This window comes from Martes martes (genome assembly GCF_963455335.1).
Source record: "Martes martes genome assembly, chromosome: 3".
NCBI classification, from domain to species: domain Eukaryota; kingdom Metazoa; phylum Chordata; class Mammalia; order Carnivora; family Mustelidae; genus Martes; species Martes martes.
In genome coordinates this window covers 78,350,387-78,376,584 of record NC_137890.1, presented here as the reverse complement: position 1 = coordinate 78,376,584, position 26,198 = coordinate 78,350,387, and the positions used below count along the sequence as shown (strand labels likewise).

Below are 26,198 nucleotides of genomic sequence, written 5' to 3'. Positions count from 1 at the left end.
AAGTTTTGGGGAGAAGTGGGAGGGGTAATTGAAATATGTTGAGTTTGTAACAAGATGACTTTGAAATACCCACACCTATAAGTCGTAAACACAAGGGACCCCAGCCAAAATCTTCAGTTACATCTCATTTGTCAAGGTCATTCTCTTCATCACTGTCTTTTCTCCTGGGCCTCAGCATTGAATCTTGCTGTCACCTCCTGACCTCATGACACAGCGTTTGTGTTGTCATGAGACCTCTAGCATCCAGCTGTCACAGTTTAGTGGAAAGAAGGTTTTTGAAATAATGAGACTTTTTGAAATAATAAGACTTTTCAGTAGATAGGGTGAAGGTCGGGGGTCAGGAGCTCAGGGACTCTCAAGAGGACACAAGCAGAGCAATGGTCAGAAGCATGTCAAGTTCAGCTTCGTGGGAACTCCAGTATCTTTAACTTTCAGACTGTGAAGTAACCATGTGTGTCAGTCCAGACTGTTAAGCTGCATGTATCATATACAAGGCAAATTGTTGACAAAAGATGTGGATACTCAAAAACTAAACTGTAAGAAAATAATAGTAATGATTTGGTTTGACTGTGTAAAAGTGCTCTCATGTAGTCTGCCTAGGAAAGTTAGTTACTAGCTGAGCACATTAATGATTAGGCATAACGTCAAGTCAGAATATTCTTATCATATTTGATATACCATGGAGTAAGCCAAAATACGTTTGTTGTAAAGGCTGTATTTGTCATAAACCGTGATTCATGTATTTTATTTAGTTTTGAAAAATTCACTCACAGCATTAAGAAACAATTATAATAATAGCTGCCATTTGTATGTGTTTTACTCTGTGCCAAGTGCCTTTTGTACATTATCACGTTTAATTATTTTACTAGCCTTGAGCAGAGAGCTGATATTATCCCCAACATTAATAGCAGAAAACAGACCATTAAGAAAATAACTAAGTTACCTAACATTATACAAACTATTACTTGTGAAAAAGCTGAATTTAAAACTCAGTTGATCCCAAAGCCTAGAATTTTGGGCCATTTGTTTATATTATTTGTAGGGAAAGAATAAGTAAGGAGGATTTTAAATTAACGCTGTACAGTGTTAATCATAATCAGACTGCAGAATACAGGACATCAGCCAAGCTGTCAAGCCATAGAGGCTGTAAGTATCTACACCCGATTTGGGGGGCTTTAGGGGGTTGAACTAAAGTCACCAGTACTGTAACTGTTTCAGGGTTTTGCTTCATGGTCTCAAAACTTATTTGTGAGTCAATAAAAAAAACAGAGCACTTAGGTCAGTGACAGGTACACATCTCAATATGTGTTGGCTCATATACATTTACAATTATGTTCACACACGATTATGTCAACATATTGAATACATTTGAAACATTCACAAATATCAGAAATTTCAAAAGGCTGAGGTGGTGATGATTTCTGCTGAAGGAGAATCAACTACCACTAGGTCTCTTTCAGATACACTTAACTTTTCCTTTATGTGCTTCCATAGCCTTTGGTCCCTATCTACACTCTTATGCTAATTGTATTATGAGTAATTATTTAGCTGTCTGCCCTCCAAGCTAGAAAGAAAGCTACCTTAGTAAGCACAGAAATTGTGACTTACTTGTTAAATTCCTCCATTTAGCAGATATTTAATAAGTACCTAGAGGCTAAGGAAATACGGGTATCAAGACTCAAGTCTCTGCCACCAAACTTAAGATCAAATTAAGAATAAACAGGACTTAGGGAAGTAAATAAGCAGTGACAGATTGGTCTACACTGAATACTGTGAGTACCTTAGGAGGGTACCAGCCTTGCAAAAAGGAGGAAGTAGAAGAGTTAGAGAAGTCTAAGTACTAATATAAAATAGCCCCGACTAGGTAGTAGCTCCTCAGAAGAGATATGTGGTTATTAAATGCTGATTTTTTTTGTTTGTTTGTTTGAGAAGATTGAGAAAAATTACTTCTCTTTTTACTGCCCCAGTTCTGAACCAACTGAGAGACAAAGGGAGGAGGCAAATGAAGGTCTCAATGTCATTTCTGTTACAGATATATTGGAGAATGTATTCTAGAAGTGCAGCAACAATGTGTTTGCTGATGTTACAACCCCAGCAAGGGCTCACCCGCCCCTCAGGCAGCTCTAGGTGATCACAGGTCCTTCCTAGGGCCTGAAGGATCAGTGTCAAAACTGTACTCTCTCCAGGCATGAACATCCCTGGAAGAGGGAGAAAATGGACCATACCGACCCACTTTCTTTTTCTAACTCATCAATGAAAAGAATGAATCCACTTTCCCTGGGAAGAAATGAGAAGTGACAGAGAGAATCTAGAAATGTTACTATACTAGGAGGACCCTTCTCAAAGAAGGAGTGAGTGTTCCTTTGTAAGTGACTATTCTCACAAATTTCAATGTCCGACGTGTTTTCCAGTGCCTCTGGGCACTGATCTATTCCTCTATCTATAGTTTTCCGGTATTCTCTTTTTCAGTTCTGGTTTTTTTTCCTCCAGTTTATTTTATATCACATATATTCCTTTTCATAAATCATTTACTCTCTAGTTCTTGGTCAGAAATTTCTGATCAGGGTAAAGAGATTTTAAACACATTCATGAAATATAAGTATTCTCACTCAATGTTTACTTTTCAATAAAAACAAATACATTTATGTTTTATAAATGGAGGCTCCCTTCTCTTTGATCAAATCAGATATATGAAATGCCAGATGAATGCAATAGGAAATAAACTAGGGAGAATATTAATTTCACCAAAAAATAAACAGTTATCTTTAAATAGTAATGTACCTTACGCAGTATAAACCAGAAATGCAAATCAGACTTGAATTACATTTCTCTGCAGGAACTCTTAATGACAGATGTCAATGGAGCAAGGACTTCAAAGTTTAGTCTGAAATTATTTCAGCCTAAAATTTTATACTAAATGAAACTATTAACCAGTTTTGGAGCAGAATAGATATATTTTCAGACATAAAAGGACTCAGATGATCTACTTCCCAAACACCACTTCTGAATGATTATTTGAGGGTGCAGTCTGTCAAAGCAAAGGGGTATATGAGGAGACAATGTGAGAGCTGAGTCGGGGAAGGTTCACCCAGCTCAGGGGAGCAATGAGATCTAAGGAAGACAGCAGCTGTGTGGGAAGCTGGCTCGGCAAGATAGAGGAGGGGGAGTCTGGGGTCCAGGATGCTAAAGAAAAATGTGATCTGATACATTTCAGAACAACATCAGAAATTCAACAGAACTTTGTTGATGTGGTAGAAGTAGAGAATGTTAGAAAGTGAAAGACCGTTAGAAGGTAAGGTAGCTTGAGGTGAGTCCTACAAGAAAACCATGATATAAACTACTTAAATTAGAAAGGAGCAGTGCATTTCAAGAAGAAAAATGGCATTGATTCCAAATAATACATTAAAGGAATAAAAACTGAGAGACAACTAGGATAAACTGAGGAAGGCAAATTTTGCAAATTTTTTTATTTTATGACAACAAAAATGGTATTCAGAAACTCCAACAACAATAGCTCCCTGGGAAAGGCGCAATATCAGTACAAGGCATTTAAAACATTTGAAGGAATATTAAAAGAAAAAAAAGATTCTGAAGTACCTGAGTGGCTCAGTGGGTTAAGCTTCTGCCTTCGGCTCAGGTCATGATCTCAGGGTCCTGGGATCTAGCCCCACGTAGGGCTTTCTTCTCAGCAGGGAGCCTGCTTCCCCCTCTCTCTCTCTGCCTGCCTCTGCCTACTTGTGATCTGTCTCTCTCTGTCAAATAAATAAATAAAATCTTTAAAAAAAAAAAAGATTCCATTCAAACTGATAATAGAAGCACTGAGGAGCACAGGTGTTTGTCTCTGAAAGGCAATATGGTTAGATAGTTGGGTAGCTAGTTGTCAAAATGTGAATGCTGTATATTGCATAATTTTTTAAATCAACCTGATCAAATCACAGGAGATATAGGAGATTACAGTTTCAAAGTGGAAGGTAAATACGACCCCGCTGCGTATGTGCAAAAAGTACGGGGAAACTACAGAGGGTTGGAGGTAAGAGTGGCCAGCAGTGGGACACCTGGGTGACTCAGTGGTCTGAACTTCCAACTTTTGATTTCGGTTCAGGTTGTGATCTCAATCTCGTTGGGATTGAGCCCCAAGTCGATCCCCGCATTGGGCTCCACAGTGAATGGAGGGTTAGCTTGGGACTCTCTCTCTCCCTCTGCCCCTCGCTCTCCCTAAGATAAATAAAAGAATCTTTAAAAAGTATATATGACAGCCCAATGCAGTGATTACCAGTGAATAACCTTTGAAATTTCAGGTAGTCCATTTTCTGAAATGTAAGAGTTTTCTTTTTTTTTTAAGTCTTCTTATTTTTCCAGCATCCCACTGTTTTCTTTCCTGTCATCCCTGACAACACTGAATTAGCCCTTTACACTGAATAGGGACTCTTACACTTCCCCCCAGGTATCAGAAGCCACAAAATGCCTACATTCAGTAATCTAGTGGTCAATTTAATTTTTTTTATTTGTACAGCAACTCCAAAAGGAATATGAATTTTCTTTCTGAAATGCATACACTTGGATGATCTCTATTTTAAAATAACCAGAGAATTTGGGTGAGAAGCATCTAGGTGATTACATTAATTACATTCTAGATTTAAACTTGTGTTTTCATTTGCATAGAGAATCATTTCATTTTGCTTCTGTGAAAAGTCTATGGCCATCTCTCTTGAGGAAGCTGTAGCTTTGATTAGAGGGGCAGGTCATTGACTTGGGTATTGTTTAATGCTTGAAATTTATCTCTCACAAAATAATTTGATTTCACATTTCATTTGCCTTGAAAGCAAATACATTTATTACTGTTATACTGACCTCTTCTGGAAAAGTCTTATAATGTCATCCTGATCATATGTTAGCTCTTTTTTTTTTTTTTTCTGGTGTTACAGTGCACTGTGGAACTGAAATCATAAAAAATACTGAGTTTGGTGTTCAGTTAATGGAGGGCTCAGGTGCTGATCAAGGAGTTCAGAGTCTAATAGAGAGAATATGTATATAAAGCAATGATGGTAATGTAAATGCAAATAACTATAAGTTTATAAATACATATAGAAAGCTGATGACAAGTGAACAGACTTTCAAAAGTTAAATAGTCATTAGAAAGAAAAGGATGGGAGGTAAGTCTAAATACATATAGAAATATATATAGATATAATACATATAGAATACATATAGAAAGCTGATAATGACAAGTGAACAGACTTTCAAAAGTTAAATAGTCATTAGAAAGAAAAGGATGGGAGGTAAGTCTAGTCATATTTAGCCAGACACCCAATGGCATGTAGTTTCTTACAGAACCTAAAGGATGGGGCAAAGGGAGACAGACTCGGCCCAGTCATAAAGGTGTGTGTGCCTTGTCAAGAACGTGGTCCCCATCCTGAAGGCTTGCCACAGGTCTTTAAGCTAGGGAGTGATGTGGAGAGAATGACCTGTTTTCAGCATTTCTCTGGCAATCCCAGGAGTCTAAAATGGACTGTGGCAGAACCTGGAACCAGGCCAGCAGATACTGAGCATCAGAAGACACCTGCTGGTGAGCGCCCCAGTCAGATGGGAGGTGAAGAGAAAGGAGCAGGCAGAGCAGGAGATAACTGCAGCTTAGAGACTGGCGGGCTGGTTAGTGAGGGAGGTTCCCAAATCAGCCATCAGTAACTTCGTGGAGGTTGGAGTCATGAACTGAGAAAGGAAGGATGAACAAAAGAGCAGGTTTGGGAGATGATGAGTTTGGTTTGGGAGGAAAGTGTGAGGTGGTTTGGGGAGATTTTGTCATAGGAGCTCACATCTGTAGTTAGTATCCAAAATCACAGGAACTACTAAAAATAGGACTACTGTGTATTGATCAACTTCAGCTGGCGCCAAACACTGTCTGTTATAATTCACTGGTAAATTTACTCCCCAGCTCTTCATGACTTCTCTCTTCTTTTCAAACTTTCAACTGTCTCATCCCCCATCATCCCCTATATCCTCCCTCCGCAGGCAAACTTACCTCCCACTTCATATCAAAAACACAAATAATTAGTTCAGAATGAACCATATATCTACCAGAAATTACTTGTTTTCACCCGATCTAAAAGTGTCCTCCCCAGCCCAATATCTTAAGCAGCAGGACTGTCTGCCCCCAGGCAGAAGTGAGGTAGGAGGGCAGGATTGCTTACTGACTATAGGGGGATGGATACAGGTGAATCCCAGAAGGATCCTCTAGTTAAGTAAGATCACGCTTAACATAAGAGCCTAAGGACTTTCTTCTCTTTTTTAATTTATTTATTTTCTTTTATTTGTAATTTATTTTCACTTTTTTAAAATTTTGTTGTATTTTTCAGTGTTCCAAGATTCATTGTTTTTGCACCACCACATTGTTTTTGCACCATTGTTTTTGTTCCATGCAATAAGTGCCCTCCATAATACCCACCACCAGGTTCACCCAACCCCCCACACCCCCTCCCAAAAACATTGTTTCTCGGAGTCCATAGTCTCTCATGGTTCATCTCCCCCTCCAATTTCCCCCCAATTCACTTCTCCTCTCCTTCACCCAATATCCTCCATGTTATTCCTTATGCTTCACAAGTAAGTGAAACCATACGATAATTGACTCTATTTGACTTATTTAAATTTAAGTACATTTGACACACAATGTTACATTAGTTTTAGATGTACAACATAGTGATTCAACAGTTGTATTCATCAAGCAGTGTTCACCAGAGAAAAGTGTAGTCACTATCTGTCACTATACATTATCACAATAGTACTGACTATATTCCTTACACTGTACTTTTCATCTCCATGATTTATTTAGGACTGGAAGTTTGTACTTCTTTTTTTTTTTAATTTTATTTATTTATTTGACAGAGAGAGAGATCACAAGTAGGCAGAGAGGCAGGCAGAGAGAGAGAGGGGGAAGCAGACTCCCCGCTGAGCAAGGAGCTCGATGCGGGGCTCAATCCCAGGACCCTGAGATCATGACTTGTGCTGAAGGCAGAGGCTTAACCCACTGAGCCACCCAGGTGTCCCTGGAAGTTTGTACTTCTTAATCCCCTGTGCCTGTTTCACCCATCCCCGCTCTCCTTCCCTCTGGCGACCACCAGTTTGTTCTGTGTAGGAATGATTTCTGTTTCTGTTTGATTGCCAGGCCCAAACCCAGCTCTGTAACCTTGGAGGAGCTCTTTTACATCCAGTGAACTGTTTGACTAGGTTGTTTCCTTTAAGGTCTCTTATAGCTTTAAAATGTTATAATTCCACTGAAAACATATACACTTAGAGATGTATAGTGAGGTATAAGCTGAAAGCTAGCCTTACATTAAAAACTTTGAAGATCTTATTTTAGTAATTTCAACTATTCTGTAAAATGAAAGATGTTTTTCTTTAAACCCTCCTCCTGAAGGACTGAAAAGTTGGTAGTAGTAGATGAATCTGTAGATGTGAATGGAGATCAAATCCATAACTTGACTAACATTTTTACAAAGCAGTGCACAAAACATTGAAAAGTTCATCGCTATAAAACCAATTTACTGATTGATGAAAAGGTCCCTCAACATATAACCTTTAAATGTGTGACATTTCAACCAGAATATTGAGTTAGGAGTTTCAAATTTTGACTTGACTTTTCAGACACATACTGATACAAACATACACCTCATATCATCACTGGTAAGTATTTTATATATATACATATGAGATAGTTGTGCTGTAATTTTATGTCTAACTAAATTGCTATGTCAGGGAAAATAGTAATGTTCAGAGAGTTCATGAAAGATTTTTTTTAAAGTCTTATAAATAAATGTGTGATTAGTTGAAGCTGTATCAGCTTTTAATTTAAGGCCTGCAGCTGTTGGCATGAGAAGCATCAAATGTCAAAAGAAGTTAGAGTTATGAAGAAACAGAATAAGAGAAAAGGTCTCCTGAGAGGAAAAGGAAATATTAAGCATATGGATTATCATTGCATTGCTTCTCCTCTTCCAGGTTTAGTGCTAAAATACAAATTTGAAATATATAATTTAATCTTTGTTAATTCATCCTGCTCACCAGGCTATATAACAATAATGCAAAATGAAAGATTATTAAAAAGCTTGATACGTTCTTATGAAAATGAATGATCTACAGTTCTTTTCTTTTTTTTTTTTTTCTTTTTTTTTTTTTGTTTTTTTTTTTTGTTCTTTTCAAATAAAGATAAAAACATCAAGATTGCCTTGTTACATTCACATCCTTTGTTAAACATAATGTAAATTTAGCTTACTGGAAAAGAACTGTCGTAATTTTAACAGGCAGGATTTATTTGCCTTCTCTTTATTAGGATGAGCATTCCCTAAGGTTTTCTTCTCAAATATTTTAAGTTTTTCTCTTAAAAAGAAGCTCAGGGACACCTGGGTGGCTCAGCTGGTTAACCAACTGTCTTTGGCTCAGGTCATGATCAAAGGATCCTGGGATCAAGTCCTGCATCAGGCTCCTACTCAGTGGGAAGCCTGCTTCTCTTTCTCCCTCTGTCTGCCACTCCCCTGCTTGTGCTGTCTCTCTCTCTCTGACAAATAAATAAATAAAATAAAATAAAATTTAAAAAAGAGGCTTAAAGAAAGCGATTTTTAAGGAGTAACTATTAATATGATAATGTGCATTTCACTTGAGTGACAATAGTATACACTTAATACTAATAAAGTCATTAAGTTCTAAAGGTTGCATGTTAATTTGGAATGATTTCCAAAAGATTTTGTCAACATTAAATTCTGCTCTAAACTAGTCTGGTTTTTTTATTCATTTAAGGTAAAGTTTATTTTAGAAAGTTATAATTACATAAGACTATCATGATTCAGGGTTTAAATGTTGGTTTTGTAAGAATTTTTTTTTTTTTTTTTTTTTTGGCCCACTTAGAGCTGTGTCCTGGAATTGGTGCCCAAACAATTTTAAGTGTGGTATGAGCTGTTTATGTCACTGAGTAAAATTAGATACGCCTGTTGCTAATACGAGGGGATGAAACATGAGACAAGGCCAAACACGTGAGAGCCTTTTCTTCCAGGCATAGTCGAGTCGGTGAATTCTAAAGCCCCAAATCCTTCACTCATTCTGCAAGTAAGGGGAAAGTTTGAAACATTGTCTCTGATAGAGCCGGACGACTGTAGTACTTCCCCAGTGGGCTTTTTAATACATCTAAGGTAAGTCATCAGTTTTAACTTGGATTTTAGATAATTCAACTCAGATTTTATATCATTACAATGTACAACTTAAAAACCAAATAGGTACAAGATTTCTTGGTGTTTTTCTCTTCCTAGGTGGCATAATAGTTAAATGATGTTTGAAATGTTGAATACGTTTCTTTCAAAATGATTGTATATAAGTATCAATAAAATTTAGTGTAACTTATCATTTCCACTCTTTTACTCTACTAACATGCAATGTATTTTCCACATGATTTGTATTTCTAATGTGTTTATTTTGTAGAATTCCATGATAGCATTTCTGTTATGGGACATTTAATTGTACACTGTAGTTAATCTAGATAAAATACAATCTTTAAGATTACCTGTTTCTAATTCTGCTCTTCAACTTTTGTGGTGGGACTACATTTGCTTTACATTTTGTTCATAGTTCTGTTACAGTCATTAAACAATAGATTGAAATTAATGAGAGCAAGAGTCCCAGTCTTTTGATAAATTGGGAATAAGCAAAACAAAAAAGAGCAAATTACCAGCTTTGGATTCCCAACTACTTTTGGAATAAAAAAAAGGAAAGAATAGTTCTCTCCTAAAATGTGGAAAACAAAGCGTTGCTCAAAATCCGTATCAAAAAGTCAGTATAGAGTAAAAGGTAAACATGTGCCAACACTTAGGCCTGCTAAGTTTTCAGCTCACTCTTTGTGTTTCCTAATTTGGAGCCGTTGGAAAACAAGTTTAAAGGGAGGCACAGAAAAAGATAATAAAGGAAAATAGAACTCAACTGGCTGGAAGATCTGCCAGCAGGATGGAGCAACTCACTAGAACAAAGTGTACTCTTTAGTTTTTACTTATTTTCTTGGAAACATTTTGTAGGAGCAAGTACAAAGAGGCACACTCAAGAGTTTCAAGACTAATGGTTCAAGTTGGTGTTAGTTTTATAGGTTCTAGAATTTATCTAAGGTTTTCTTTCAAAGCCAAATGAGAAGTCGTATTTCAGCATATTTAAATGTCAAATTCCAAAGACTGACAGACCCAAGTTTCCAAAAGAGCCTGGCTAAGCTTGCAGTTGTAGGTGCCAAGGGCAGGCCACCCCAAAATGTAAGAGTCACTTAAGAAATAGCCAGTGAAAAAACAATCTAATCCCCCACTCCCCTGTGTTTGTCTCCTGAAAGGCAGAAGTGAATCTCCCCTGTGGAAGGTGCCCTCCCTGTAGCAGGAGATAAGGAGACCTCCTTATCACCAGAGGTGGGGAATTGAGAGCCAGGAAGTCTGTTATATAAACAACCCTTGTTACTCCTTACTAATCTACTCTCCCAGCCCAAATTCTGTTTAGATTTCCTTACTAATGGCAGCTCCCATACTTAAGTTTTCTTTGTCCTGTCAATTCCTCATAGATTTATGGCCCCTTTCTCTAAAAAGTGCAAAAACTGCCTGCCTGAGTTGTTTCTTATTTTTCTTAAAAAAGATTTTACTTATTCATTTGACAGAAAGAGTGAGCGCGGGCACAAACAGGGGGAGCAGCAGGCAGAGGGAGAGGGAGAAGGACGCTCCTCCTCCCTGAGCAGTGAGCTCGATTCCGGGCTTGATCCCAGGACCCTGGGATCATGACCTGAGCTAAAGGCAGCCCCTTACCTGAATGAGCCACTCAGGTACCTGGGTTGTTTCTTTAGGTTTCCACCTCCATTATTGGGCCTGTATGAGCATGTTAAACCTTGGGCTTTGTTTTGTTTTCTGTCGATCTGTCTCATGTGAATTTAATTCTTAAACCACCTGAAGACCTTAAAGGGTAGAAGGAAAAATCTCTCCTCCCCTACAGTTAAAATGACAAAAATAAAACGGCCAAATATTTCCTTTAAAATACACACTTTCTAGTCATTGCATTGTTGTTGACTAGGAAAATTAAATAGTAATTGTAAATTATTTAGTTTAATTTTGCATATTGTGTAGGTCCTGTGGTTTCCCCTTTGCTCCCTCTTCTGCTTGGTTGCTCACAGACCCTTGCTGCTTCTCAAATGAGCCCAGCCCGGCTAAGGGCTAAGCCCACCATTGCTACGGTTTCCTCATGGGAGGGAAATATGACAATCCAAGTATGATTTTGCTACTTGCCTGTTCTTCAGAACATGCCTCTATCCCTCTTTCCTTCCCTCCCCACCCCCAAACAACATCCACCGACGCCAGATATTTTCATGCTGTCCCCATGAGTGTTGTGGTTTTCCTTATCCACTGGACTTGCCATTTCAGACTGCAACTTCATTTTCAATTTTATATCTGATTATACCCTAGCAAAATTTATGGGAAATTTTATATAGGAGTATTTAGTAATTTGTGGATTTCCAAAAGTCTCAAGACTTCTTTCAAAATCCCTCAAACGATCGAAGTCTGCTTGACATGAGTATGACTAGTGTGTCGTGTACCACTGATGAAAAACCACTTGCCATCTGGGGATGGCAAGAGGGTTTGCTTATGCCCAATGGATGTGTGCTTCATCCTAAAGCCCTGGGGTGCCATTTGAGCATTTACAACAGAAAAGCAGCAGGGACAGGTTTATTCTTTGGGATGCTCACTCTGGTTGCCATGGAGAATAGATTGGGGGCGTAAGGGAGGGAGGGGGTGGGGGGGAGGAGTCATGGAAAGTCCAGAGACCGCTTCTGGGGAGGACTAAGGAATGAAGAGAGAAGCAGCAGGAAGAAGCCATTGCCGTGGAGATGGATACCTTGAAACCTAGCCTCACCTTTGTGAGACTAGGTTTGAACTCTGTTTTGCGCATTCTCAATTAGTTCTACTTGTGAAACGTCCCTGAAAAGCATACTATCAATGACGAGGCAGTGATTACAAGTTCAGCCTGTGGAGTCAGAGTACCACTTTCTAGCTGTATGACCTTGTTGGTGTGAATTGCTGAATTACCTGCAGCCTCAGTTTCCTTATTTGTAAAAATAAGAATAATCAGTTTCTACCTCCTGATGTTATAATGAGTATCAAATTCAGATCATACATGTAGAAAGTGTCGGACTTCTTGGTAAACAGTAGCTCTTCTCACCCTCCTCCTACCCCCATGCCTCCTCGCCATCACCACCAATAATGAGGAAACACATAGTCTCTTATTCTGACCCCTAGTGACAGGGAGGTCCGGGAAGAACCTCTGAATGGTATCAGGATCTCTAACCTGCTTCTCCTGGACCCCCAGCAAGGCACCACGAGCCCTCTATAGAAGATAATAGACTGAGGCTTTTACTCCAATAGGGAATGTTCTCCTCATCCAGTCAGGGCTCCTGAGAAGGAAATGCACCTTCCAGGAAAAAAAAAAAAAAAAACAACAACGGAAAACCCTCCCTGATACTCTCACTAATTTAATAGAAATCTGTGGTGCCTTTAGTAGTTCTGAAGAAAAAAAAAACTCAGCTGACTGGGTTTCCTGTGAACATTTTCCTTTCAGAAGACATTTTAGATCTTAATGAAAATTATTTATAAAATATTCTAAAATGTTAATCTTGGTAAAACATAGAAGTATGCTGTCCCTATACTGACCCACATTTGAATATCACTTTAAATCCTCACATTTCAATCCTGAAGAAAAGCTGTCTACAAAGATAGAAGTGAATCGTGACCTTGGAGTTCTCTGAAACTTCTTAACGAACTGTCAAAGCAATCAGAAAATTGCATATACACCACATTTGATAAGAACCTTAATTAGGTCTACCTCAAGAATTTCTTTTTGTCCTAAACCTTTCATATGGAGACTTGTAACTAAAAAGAATCTCCTCTTGGTTGATACATTTAAATAACTTTCTTTTCTTAAAATTTGTCCTTAATTTTGTGTGGATATTTCTCAGAGTTAATATTTAGCCAAATGCTATTTTTAGGGACTAGGAAAGCTGAGGTTTTGAGGGGAAGGGGTTATAGAGCTGCTTTGTCTGAAATTTTCAGTTCAGTTATAAAACTCCAAAGACTAATGGCATAATGACAGGTTCTTTTATTCTGTTTGGTTAAATGCAGCTTCCATGTGTAACTTTAAGAATATTCTGAACTTTAACTTCCTTTGTAAATAATGTCAAACTTAAAGAGTTATGTCTATACTAGGATGGACTGAGGTCCCCTCTTCCCCTCACAGGGCTTGCACAGGGACAGGCTACTAAATGGCTAGGAAGCGTTTGCATATTTCTCAGGGGCATTGCCCACATCCCAACCCACATCTTTATGTCCAGCTTCTTCTACCACTCTAATCAGCTGCTCTCATTGCCTGACATATGCCTCTCAGAGAACATTCCCTTAATAAATTACTTGTATGAGCATCCTCACCTCAGGCTCTACTCAGGGAACCAGACTTCAGGTGGAGGAATTTGAGCAATGTTCTACTGAGAACTCCGTCGGCGTAGGCAGGCTGTAGATAAGACTGTTCACTTGTTAAAATCCCTATCTTTCCAGGAGCAATTGTTTAGCTAGGCTTCCCAGGAAACACTCTGAGCTGGAGATTTGCATGCCAGTTCATGAGAGAACATCTTTAGTAAAAACACCTGTAGGAAACTGAAGGCAGCCAAATTGGGCAGGACGATTGAATGGAATGGCAAGGTAGTTGTGACACAGCTGGGATGGCCCTCAGAGTTGTCCTGGAATTGAGGAAGGGGCCTGGGCCTTTCGCATCCCTGCTGTGATCAAACAGTGGATGTGGAACACATTGTAGGTGGGATGGTGGGGCAGCTCTGTGCCATCAAAAGTAATTCTCATCATCAGTTGTCACTCCTGACAACTGAAGGAATGAGGGCCTTGGTTCTGGAGTGACCAGGGTGTCACACCACTGTTGTTCACCCTGGCACCACTTAGATTACTTCAGGTAATTTGGGACTAGCCCACTATCCACCCAAGATTCTAATCAGTCTCTTGCCCTGAGGAAACCACGGAAGAAACATCAGTGGGTGAACCACAGGCTCCGTGGCTGCAGTTGGTCTCTGGATGGCAACTGATTCTCACCGTCTCTCCTCCTGCCCTCACCCCAACCACCCATTCATTCCCACCTAATACCTTTGGGGTCTACGTAACCAACCTGCTGTGATGAACCTGATGTTCAGCTCTGAAGTGTCTGAACCATTGGTCATCATGCCCTGATTTATCAGCCTTTGTCTGAGCACTTGTCTGTTTACTATCAAAATTGTCAAGGAATACCAAGAAATCCTCTGTCCTTCACAGACATTCTTCCCAGCAAGGAATGCTGCATCCTTTCCTTCTAACTGCTGTCTTGATGTGAGGGCCTGAAGTGAATGGATGGTAGCTTGAAGATTAATGGGACTCACATTGTCCTGGTAGGAGTATTTCCCACTGGGAACAGACTTCTAGATCCACAGAGCCCATAGTTGTGGAGATGGGAGGCACCCCATCTGGGGTGACCACCTGGGTCATTAAAAGTATTGGTAAGAATGACCACTCTGACTCGCACCCTTGAGGATGCAGTACCACAGTGGTTGTTGATAGGGGATATACAGACAGCATCCTGAGTCATTGCCCACCCTCACAAGGAATCTCCGAGCTACGGCCTCAACAACCACCTCCAAATGCTGTCCCATCCCCTTCTCAAGCCAGCAGCTTGCAGCTTCTTGTTTACACAATCAGTGATGAGAACAGACAGTAAACCCATGGCCAAGTGCCACAGTGCCTTTGTTGTGAAGTGGATCGTTTGATTTGTTGAAATGTCATGGAGAATTCCATATCAATGGATCCAACATTTGTGAGTCCTCAGAGAGTGATGCTTGCCACAGCCATGCAGGCAAAGAAAGAAAAGTCCCCACCCAGTCTAGGAATCAGTTTTAGTCAAAATAATATAATTGTCTCACCACTGAGTGGCTGTTTAGGCATGTCAACAGATGGTGCTATATCAAGGTTCAGCATTGGTGTCTGTTGTTGGCAGTTTAGACACTCAATAGTGGCAGTAGCTAGATCAGCCTTGCTGAGGGGCAGCTTTTGTTGGGCCCATGCTTGACCTCTGTCCCTACCACTATGGCCATATGGGAGCACTGGGGGGAGGGGGGACGTGGTGTCGGCTGGTGGAGTCATTCTGGTTATTTGGTGTCTTTTGCACAGTGGACTCTCTGGAAGATGTTAATATATGAAATAAAAGTCTTTGCTCTTTGTACCCTGGAGTTCCACCCACAAACTGTTTCCCAGATCTCATTGTCTTCCCTTTTCCAGACTTCCCCTTCTAGGTCCTGATGAACTAACCAAGCCATTCACCTCTATCAGTGAGACTGTATATATTCCAACCTCAGCTGATTTGCATTTCCACAAAAAGTGGATGAGCAGGCACACTGCCTGAAGCTTTGTGCTTTGGGAAGTCTTCCTCTCGGCGCCTTGACTAGGCTGTGGTCCACAGCAGGCCTTTCGTGGCTTGCACCAATATATTGAGCCAACCCACCCTGAAACCAAGTTTGGTCTTTTTCCTCCTCTGTAGGCTGGTCATAAGGGACACCCTTCAATGGCCAGAGGACTGGGATGGGGGAGAGGTGGTGGGTGACATAGAGCAATGAGTCACCTGTGTAAGTAGCCTACTTGTGCCCTCTGCCTGGCCCTAACTTTCTAGGAGAAAGTTCTAACTTTCAGGAGATTGCTGCTGGCTCCTGACCTTGTTATGTTTGGTGTCGGTCTAGGAAACTCAGGTCATGATGGGAAATGCTGGCCACATAGCTGCTTGGTATCTCATGGTCAGATGCCTTATCTGCACAAAGGCCCAGGAGTATTTAGAGAAATGTTTTTCAAATGGCATGTAATTCTCTGCCACAAATGCCATGGCCTTATTCCAAAATGCTAGAGGTCTATATTGTAATTTTTCCGCAGGCTTACCCTTTCCTCGTTGTTGGGTAGCCCAATTGCATGGCCTTGGGCTCTGTTGGAGCAGGGCTGGCTGAGCCCTTGCTCTGTACTCTTGTTCTGGTGTTGCTGATACCTCCTTCTGGGGACCAGACCTCTCTTCATTCAAGGGTTTCCAGGTTTGGAACCTGAGCAAAGAGTTGTGATTTTTATAGGGACCTGTGGCCTACAGCCTCCTGATCATCCATCCTTGATGTCTCTTCATTGAATAGATGGAGAGACCTCTCTTTGTGGTTGCCCATCTATCTTCATCCTCTTCAACTAGTCTGGCACATCTGGCTTTTGTCTTTCACTATTTAAGCCATCACTTTCTCCAAGCTTTTGAGGGCCAACCTAGCAGTGTATTAATGCCACCTTCCAACACCGTTGCCATTTGTTCTTAAGTTCTATATCATTGGAGGATGCTCTAATACCAAATGCTTTTCTTTGTCCACTTTGTATCTTCCTTGATCCATCCCCTCAGGACTCAGTTCCAGATACACTGTCACTGCTGAGACCTGCTGGATAGGGCCTTCTGGCCCTTTGGAGATAGTCTCTTTATTCCCTTATCAGGTCTTGCCTTTCCCTACCTCGTTATGTGAGTGATCTAACCCCAACTCTTGGTCAGCTGGCCAGGAGGGAACAGGTGAGGTGGAATGCTGTGACATCATTTTCAAGTGGGAGGTAGGGACGGGCCTCTCTACAGACCCAGACATTCCAGGGACATCTGGAGTTTCCGGTTCAGATGTCTCATTCCAAGTCTCACGGCTCCACTCCCACCCTGTTGGGGTCCTGGTTCCAACAGAGCAGCCCTCCCTGGTTGAGAATTCAGGCTTCTTTGGTGCTCCGCAACTCTTAACAAAGGCTGGATCCTCTACTTGCTCTACCCGTCAGTTACAGGGAGTGAGAGTCTCTTCATCAGCTGCCAGAGAGGCCCTCTGATTTTTACAGTTACCAGAAACAGGGCCCTGGTTGCCAGTGATTGACAGGTGATCCAGCTCCAAAATACCATTTTAGATTTGCTTCCCCAGATTACGTCTGGCCTCCAACTCTGCTACCTGTGTTTTGTCAGGGACAGGGACATGGGACGGGACTAGGGGAGAGCAGGAGACTTAGATTTGCATAGAGGAAGCTCATTAGGCAATGTTTTTAGGAAGAACAGCTCTGCAGGAGTGGAGGAAGCAGTAAGGGGCAGAGGAAGAAGCTCTACTGTGGTGTAGTGAAAACAGAAGCCTCTGTGATCCTGGGGATCCAGGGCTGGCTAGGTAGAGACAAGGGGTGGGGGGTGCTCTCTGGAGTCAGACTGACCCCTCAGAGAGGATGCGAATGAAGGCAAGGGCCAAGCCCTCTTGCTGCCAGACTGAGCAGTCCTTAGCTGCCCTGGGAGGGCCATCACTTCGGATGAGTCCTCCCTTTCCAGACAAAGACAGTTCTAGGGCAGGGACTCAGTTGTGCATTGTGAGCAGGAAGCGGTCCTGCTGGCCAGGAGAATGAGTCTCTTGGTGACGAGGGGAGGTCTGCAAGGCGCACTACATCATCTGCCAGAGTAGTCTTCAGGTTTTCTGTTTTTATGTTTATTGGTTTGGACACAAATTTTTAGAAAATAATTTTCTTTCTTTACTTGTTTTATAGGTATAACCAAAGTATAATCCAGTAGAACAGTTTAAAACTAGCATTAAATGGAGAATTGATCTTTGCAATATATTCATCCATTTGGTCATCAGATATTGGCAGTGTTCTAGGCGGTGAGACTGGCCAAGAACTCCCAGAGGGGAGAAAAAAAAAAAACCCTGCCCTTGTGGATATGGGACAAATGATGTGGGAACATGGATGCAATATTTTTGGGTTGTTGAGTAAGATAGGAAACTGGAGACAGGAGAGAACACTTCGCATTTCAGATGAATTTGCTTGGGTTCTTAAGTATGGGAATAAGATAAAGCTACCACAGAGCTGCCAGGATATTTCCACCTTAAATAGAGACTAAGGTCGACTAATTATCACTTTACTGTCAATATAGACAAATTAGAGGTCGTTATTATTTTGGTGATTTTTTGATTAAATCATATTATGTTATCAAAACATTTAAAGGAACAAAATCATAAATATTCCATGGAAAATACATAAATGAATCATTCATATAATCTAATAGGTATTTGAATTTTGATTGATTCTGTTAATAATATAGAGCTCTTCTGATATGATATGAGTTGTATCGATAATAATAGTTTCTAAAACCTTGTCAAGGTGTGGCACCATGACATTCTATAAATATATATTCTTCAAATTACTAGTATGATCTGACTTCAAAGTGCAAAGACCATAAATTTTATACTTAGGATATAATAACAGCGAGTATAACACTGCGTGCTAATCATTATTCTAGGAACCGTGCATTTTCCCTTTGGAGTTATGATGGCAAATTTCAGGGAAATAAACGCCTCCACATATATAAGATTTATAAATATATTTGGGGATATATCAGAGCAAATGTTATGAGGTTAACTGGATTCATTGTGAATGTTAGGTGTCCAATGATATAAAAATGGTTTGTTTGGAATAATGATAGTAATCAGAGGCATAACAACTTTCACAAAACTTACGATTCTCATGACATCAAATACGTGTGATTCACCAATAAGCCTTACATTCCACCTGTTGTGAGAAAGACACCAACAGGTACAGACATTAGGTGGTCCTTAAGAACTCTGGGAATCTCCATTTAAGAATTAAGGGACTTCAAAGAAAACTATTACTTTACCCATGATATTAGGAAAGCATTTATAAGTTAGGACACCAATAAACAACAGCCCAGTGAAAACTTTGTGTTAAAAAAAAAAAGACTTCTTGAAAAACTGCACAATTAAGCTGGTTGGTGATCCTTATATAGTCTACACGTTTGTGGGTAGTTTCTGAGTGATTTGACAAAACACAAACTCAACAGCAAGAACTTGGGGGAAGAAAAGATAACCATATACTGTTTCCTAAAAGACTACATATTGAATCAAAAATAAATCCTAATGTTCACTTTCAACCATCAAAATCAAAGAAATATATATATTAAAGGTAAGCCACAATCAAATAATAATCATGCCTTCCTTTCTCACTTTCATTCAGGGGTCTTAAATTGTAAGGAACTAAGAGTCTCCCAGTAAATCTTGTCCATGATTTCCCCAGAGCTCTAGTGGGATCACAGGTTGGAGCAGAATTTAGGGAAGGAATGCCAGTGTGAAGAAGAGAAGATAAAACAGCAAGGGGAACTCCAATCCCCAGCGAGCAAGTGCAGGGGTTAGAAAGAAATGTGGGTCTATGGGCTGTACCTCATAGACAGAACCAGATGCCAATGCCCCACAGCCCTGTCACAAAGCTCTTCAAACGTATTCCACCAAAAGTCAGGACATGTCCTGAGACTAAGGTGATCAGGAGTCTCTGCTGTGAGGAGAAGCCTCCGGGGCCTGATGTGTTGACCAGTTGACAGAACTGATCATCACGAAGTTTTCTTCCTAGAACTAAGTAAGAAATATCTTTAGAACTCAGTCTGGTTTATATGAAAGCAAAGGAAAATACCTAAGCTTCAATAGTTGAAAAGCAAAAGTAGAAACCGTACTCTTCAGCTACTATTCTTCTTCCCAAATCCAACTCATTTATCTCATCAGGGTAGAACTTTATATGATCTTGACCCTTAAAATGAGCTGTTCAGACACAAAGAATGCTTATGATTAACATTCATGCTAGCAAATTGAGTCATACGCAGGATCGCTGAGATGTGAAATGAGGGAAGTGTCAGCCTATGAATTATGACATATGCATCAGTCATCTCATTATGCCAGTGAAAAGGTCTGGAAAATAATGTGTAAATCTGTCATTTCCCCCTTTTGTTTGATATGTTCCAGTTCTTTTCCTAGCTACTCATGAAGTTGGTAGGATCTCAGTTAAAGAATGGGTAAGAGAGATAATAGGATGTCTGGATAAAAATGGAATGACTTACATTTGCATCATAATGCTGTTTCCTACACATGGAAATCTATTCCATGAATATATTACAGATGAGAATATATTTTATTTGGCCTGCCTGTAACAATTACATATAATCAAGTGCTTACTCTGTTGCTAGCACTAGGTGCTGGATATATAACTGAGCAAAGTATCCTTCTTGCCCTCTTGGAGATAAGAGTCTAAAGAGGAATAGATGATACAAGTAAACAAATAAAGGTATCCTTATCCATCCTGAGAAATACTATGAAAGAAATAACCGGGACTCATTTGTAAATTAGGACAGGACAGAAGATACACGGAAAGGGGGGTGCTCATGAAAGACCACTTAAGTCAAGACAGAAGTGGCTGCCATGTGGTACAGACCAAATTTTCAGTCAGAAGGAACAACATGTACAAAGGCTATGAGATAGAAAGAGCTTATTCTGTTTGAGAGATGGAAGGAAACCAGTGCTGAGAAGGGCAGAGTGGGATGAGATGGGACTGGGGAGGCCGGACACACCAGTGGAGTGGAGCTTAGTATGAAATGCAGTGGGAGGCCACTGAGTGACCTTCAACAGGGAGAGGGGGTTCACTTTTGGGCTTTCAGCAACTCCTCGGTATAGCATTTTGTTAACATTTCCTTAGCTCTCACTGTAGCCAACTACTACTTTGTCTCTCTCCACTTGATGTACATGCACTAAATCAGAGGTTAATGGTAGGTATGAACCATGCCAAGAAGCAGAGCATATTTGGTACTGGATAACATCTGGTTCCAGTTAAGAAGCTAGGTCTTCGTCAAGAAACTTGAGTGAGTGCAATTCTAATTGGCATGAATACTGGTCTTGCTCAATCACTATTCTGTGTCTGGTATCTGCCAACTTCAATTTCTGGATGTTAATATTACTTCTTAGGCAAATACTATATAATGACACCGTAAAAGTCTCTGACTTCTGAGTTTATTTAATAAAAACAAGGATAAAGCACTAAGAAAAGTATGTTTGAATTGCCCACCTTTATAAACCTCCACTGTTTTAAAATAAGCTTACATCTGAACTATGAAACAAAACATGATGTTTAAAATCACAGTTTTATTACCTAACATTTGTATGACTGTGGGTTTGAGGTTTTTCTTTTTCCTTAGAGTCATTTGTTCATTTAAATATAATTCTTCCCCATTTAGGTCTCTCAGCTACTTAAGGGGCATTTATTCTCTTGGTTTGGTGTATTTTGTAAAGAATTTTTCTTAAATGGCAGAGTTTGCCATTTTATTTTAAAGTCAATACTATTGTAAAGAAGAGAGAACAATCTGATCACCCTTCTTATGTGTGGTGTATGTGAATTTATAATATGGAATATAGGTATAAATGATTATAACTTTGGATGAAATTGATCATTATAACCCATGTACTTTGCTGTATTTGGGTGTCCAGTGCTGAGTAGCTTGACTGAAAGATAAAGCAGATCTATTCTTCAACTTATTTTTATCATCCTAAAGGTATTCATAAAGTTAGGGTGAGTATGGTAAATTTATTACTAGCTTTAGTATTATTGAAAGAATATATATATCAAAAGATTGATTTGTATAAATTCTGTAAATCTGAAAAAATAGAGAAAACATTTGGGAAATGCAATTTTCAATGAAAAAAGTGTAGGGGAAATTATTATTAACTATTTTGAAATTTTACTTTTTTCTGTGTATTTACATTTTAATATGTATTTCAATATTCTTTTTCATTTAACACTCTATCATTAACATTTCCCTAGGATATTGTTTCACGTCCAACAGTTAATTTTGTCATACTGTAAGAATCCAATGGATTCCTTCCTCTTTATCATTTACTGTCCAGTTTTTCACTGTGATAGATTATGCTGCAATACATATCCTGAAACATACATCTTCATTTTCATTCCTAATTTTTTCTTTGGACTATGTTTCCAGAATTGAAATTACTGTGTTTGTTTGAGGTCCTTGGTACATGGTGCCAAGTACCTGTCTAGAAGGATCACGTTCACTTTCAAGCTCACCAGCAGAGGGGTACCATGCTCGTTTCTCAAACACTTTGCCGATACTGGCTACTATCGCTGTTTAAATCTCCCTTAGTCTTTGCAAACAGCTCCAGCACTTGTGTTTATCTGCATTCCTTTGGTTCGCAGTGAAAAAGTTGAACTTTTTTACTGTGGGTATTGTTTATCATTCATGGTTCTTTGGTGTATGTGCATGGTTTTGCTCCAGTGTTACTGGATTATTTGTATTTTTTAATGGTACCAACCTTGTCTTATCTTTAAGACAAAAGTTTTCTCCAACTTATTATCAACCATTGAATTTTTCTTGGGGCAGACTCCTCCCCATTACTCTTTGTTTTCCTAACCATTTGCACCTAGTCAGAGTGATGTGAGTTACATGCAAACAGGGAGGCTGAAAATAGTGAGAATTAGCTAATTAACATGGGAATTAGCTATCTTTTGGAAGTCTGCGAACAAATGGAGCAAGAACTCTTCCGTCCCATGGTTCTCAGTGAGAGCATTACCTAGTCCCTTTTAACTGATAAGCACACTAACTTCCTCCTTCCCTGGAAGAGTGTCCCATATATTCTGGATATCTCTTATTTCTCACTTTTCATTTACTCATTTATCACCTCTCTGTGGGGGCTTATTTTAGACTCTGTTCTCCTTTCTCTATTTGTCCTTTTGTCATGATCTCATTTTTCATACTGAAGCAAACTGCTTTCAAACTGTGCTTCATATCCAGTAAGTGACCCTCTCTATACATTCATTTGTCCAATGCAGACTCAGTGATTGCCTGTTACGTGTGTATGACTCCTTCTGGTCATGTTTATGCAGTCTTTCTGTTGACCACTCTTATGAGCTGCTTTGTCATTTTAATGGATAATGTAACATGATAGTATCTGCTGCATGATAAGAAATTATGCTGCTTGGACATCAGATATGATATGAAAGGCAGATTTGAGACTGTAAAAAAATAATTTTCTTGCAGTTTTTCAAGTTATGACATGATGGGTGCTATTAGAGGTTTGGAAAGCCCCCCAGTCAGCATGCCCTGTGGCCTGGCAGGACGTAACTCAAAGCAGAGCTCCATCCCTAACACTCAGATGAATCTCCCTTGGAGAAATGAAGATGGCCGGGGGGAGCTGTGTGCATTGGACCTCCTTCACCCCTTCCTTGTGGTTATGGCAGCAATCAGAATCATCTGTGTGTGTTGGAATGAGTGTGATCATCAAGCTGCGGCCCCAGTCTTTGTAATACATTTCAGAGTCTTTGGTTTTCACTTTATCCATTATTGCATAATGCACTTCTAATTTTACTCTATTATCAATAGAGCAAAGAATTTGTGTGAATCAAATCCAGTGGCATTTCTTCATACTTCCTTGTGAACTAGTATGTTGTCAGATTTTGCAACTGTTACCTGTATGGTTGTAAAGAATATGCACTTCCCAGTTGGGCTCTATACACGTCCGTTTAAACACTTTTCAATTGTATTTTCTAAGTTTCATATAGTGCCACTCATTTTAGAGGGCTTGATCTAGCAATAGAGGTATGCTAAAATCTTCCTCTATGATAATGGCTTGTTTCATTATTTTTGAAATTATTCAATTTTTATGTCATGTATGTAAATGAACAGATATACATAAAGGTATTTCAGGGTGTTTGTTAGATGCATTTAAGTCTAGCATTTCTACAGCTTCCTGGTGACTCTAATTTTATATTTGTAGTGTTACAGCAATACCCCACCATAATGTGCCTGTAATTATGCGAGTTCAGATATAACTTAAATGATGGGTGGCGCCTGTCCTCTGCTCCTGCCCCATTGTTGAGGGGTAGCTGAAGTTTTCGTTTCCTTTGGAGTAAAAGGATGGGTGGTAACATGTGTGTTGGGCTGGAAGTAAGCAACACCAGTAAATGCGGCCCCTATCACCAATAATCTAGATTACTCTTCTGAGACTAGGTTAAGTGGGACATTCTTGGAATCACTGCTCCTTCCTCCTTCCCTTCCTTCTTGGAATCACTGTGTAGGCCCAAGGGCTCAGGATCACTCCCAGTAGGTTCCCTACCCAGAAGTGCTGGCCGGTGAAAGGATGGATCTGAGCTCTTTGCCAGACCCTCCGATATATAGGCCCTCATTGGGGTGAGTTCATTAATTTTGCAGCATGACTACATTTATAGGGTTGAACTCTGGGACCCATGCTTGTCATGAGGTTTCTTTGTTTTTGGTGTTCTCCAGATTCAGAATTATTTAATACATTTCAATTACTTTATCCAGCTCAGGAGTCAGTATCTGTTTTCAGCCTAATTTATCTTCAGTTAGAGAAATTTCTTCACAGTTACCCTTTAATCATTTAATCATTTAATCATTGTCTTTCCACCATTTTCTCCAGTTACTCCCCTGGAGCTCCAGCGGAACACATGTAGACCATCTCAGCCTTCAGATTTCCCTTCACATTCCTCCTAGCTTTACCATGCTCTCATGTTTTCTAAGATTTATTTTCTTACATATCGGTTAGATACACATAAGACATGTACTTCATATGTCTGAAAACTTCAAGCTATATAACTCATTTTTGAATTTTAAAACAGAACTGAATTTCTCATTTCTAAAGGGTCTATTAAGTTCTTTTCAAACATACTTTTTAAAAAATCGTATTGGCTCCTTTTCAACATCATCCATGTATTTATGATTTCTGGGTCTCAAACTCCTGGCAATAGCCTATTGAAATTAGGCATGTCAATAAATGACCCTTGAAATTAAGACCCTTGAAATGTCATTGAACGACATCTATTTAGTAGACACAGTGCTCAGTTCACTATGTTGTGTCCCATGGCAAGAATCAAAGAATATAGAAGACAGAATTCCTATCTGTAAGGTGGTTTTATTTTAAATAAGAAATAGGGAACCATGAATTCAAAGGGCATAAAAACTGATTTTTATGCAAAAATATCTTATACTTTATGTCTGAATCCCTCTCTATTAAAATGTTGATAACTGTATTTGAGAGAAGCATTTAAAACCCATCAAAATTTAGTGTACCATCATCAACAACTTTGAGAGATGGTTAACAGGGAAAGAGGTATAAGTTTTTTAATGATAACATAAATTATTTTTTTTAAGAAAATTACTTTATTTATTTATTTAATTATTTATCTATCTATCTATTTGACAGAGAGAGAGCATGCACAAGCAGGGGGAGTGGCAGGCAGAGGGAGAGAGAAGCAGTTTCCCCACATTGCAAGGAACCTGATGTGGGGCTCGATCCCAGGATGCTGGGATCATGACCTGAGCCATAGGGAGATGTTTAATTGTCCGAGCCACCCCGATACCCTAATAACATATATTACATTTTAAAATAAAGTGCTCTCCAAAGGTAATTTTTATTCAACATGTAGTAAAACTCAAAATTCTTTCTTAGAATACAGATTTTAAGTTCTAAAATAAAGCATTATTTCATTAATTTTTTAGTAGAGGACTTGTAAATAGCTCACAAAGTCCTCTGCATTGTTCCAGTGCAATTTCTTGCCAGCATGAATGCTATTTTGCTATTGTCTGACTTAACATGCTGAAGAATTGGTACCCTTCCCAATGCTGATGATAATAAATATCTAAAGGAAGCTAACTGAACCAGATAGCCTCTGAAAGTCTCTTTTAGCAAAAACGTAATACACGGTGTCAAATAAAAATAAAAGCCACCATGTGCTAAGAGGAATATAAGCTAATAATTTATTAAATAACAAAATTGATTTTTTAGAAAAAATTTAAATTGAATGTTCCACCTAGCCATTTAAATCATGCCCATCTAGAGTAAAATCCTTGTTTATGCAGCATAATCAACACTGAGAAATAGCAATAGCAGGTTAACCAAAATACTTAAATCGGGCAGTCATAAAACATGATAGAGAGAGAAAGACAACTGGGGAAAAAAACAGATGTGAGAGCAGAAGTAGTAACTAGAGCTCAAATCTGGAAGGACAAGAAAGCAGATCACTAGCTTCTGAAGGTGAGCCTGGAGTCAGTATGTTCACCTGAGGAAATGGGATCCAGACTCTTAGGCAGTCAGCAAAGTAGGTGCAGAAAAGTGGGGTAACTCACAGGGCTCCTGGAGGGCTCAGTTGGTTAAGAATCTGACTGTTGGTTTCAGCTCAGGTCATGATCCCAGGGTGATGGGATCCAGCCCCACATTGGGCACCACACTAGCACTGGAGTCTGCTAGA

General features: G+C 39.5%; 1 protein-coding gene across 3 annotated transcripts in view; it reads left to right on the top strand.

The window, feature by feature from the left end:
* The window catches only part of SGCG (sarcoglycan gamma), a 124,677-nt gene that overhangs the window by 12,687 nt on the left and 85,792 nt on the right, over positions 1-26,198 (top strand). The window contains exon 1 of one of the 3 annotated variants that reach the window (XM_080798721.1): positions 8,927-9,173. The exons of 1 other annotated variant lie outside the window; for it this stretch is intronic. The gene's annotated coding sequence lies outside the window, so the exon portion shown is untranslated. Of the gene's footprint in view, positions 1-8,926; positions 9,174-26,198 lie in introns of those variants that run through there. One more of the 3 variants, XM_080798722.1, reaches the window with a different exon arrangement.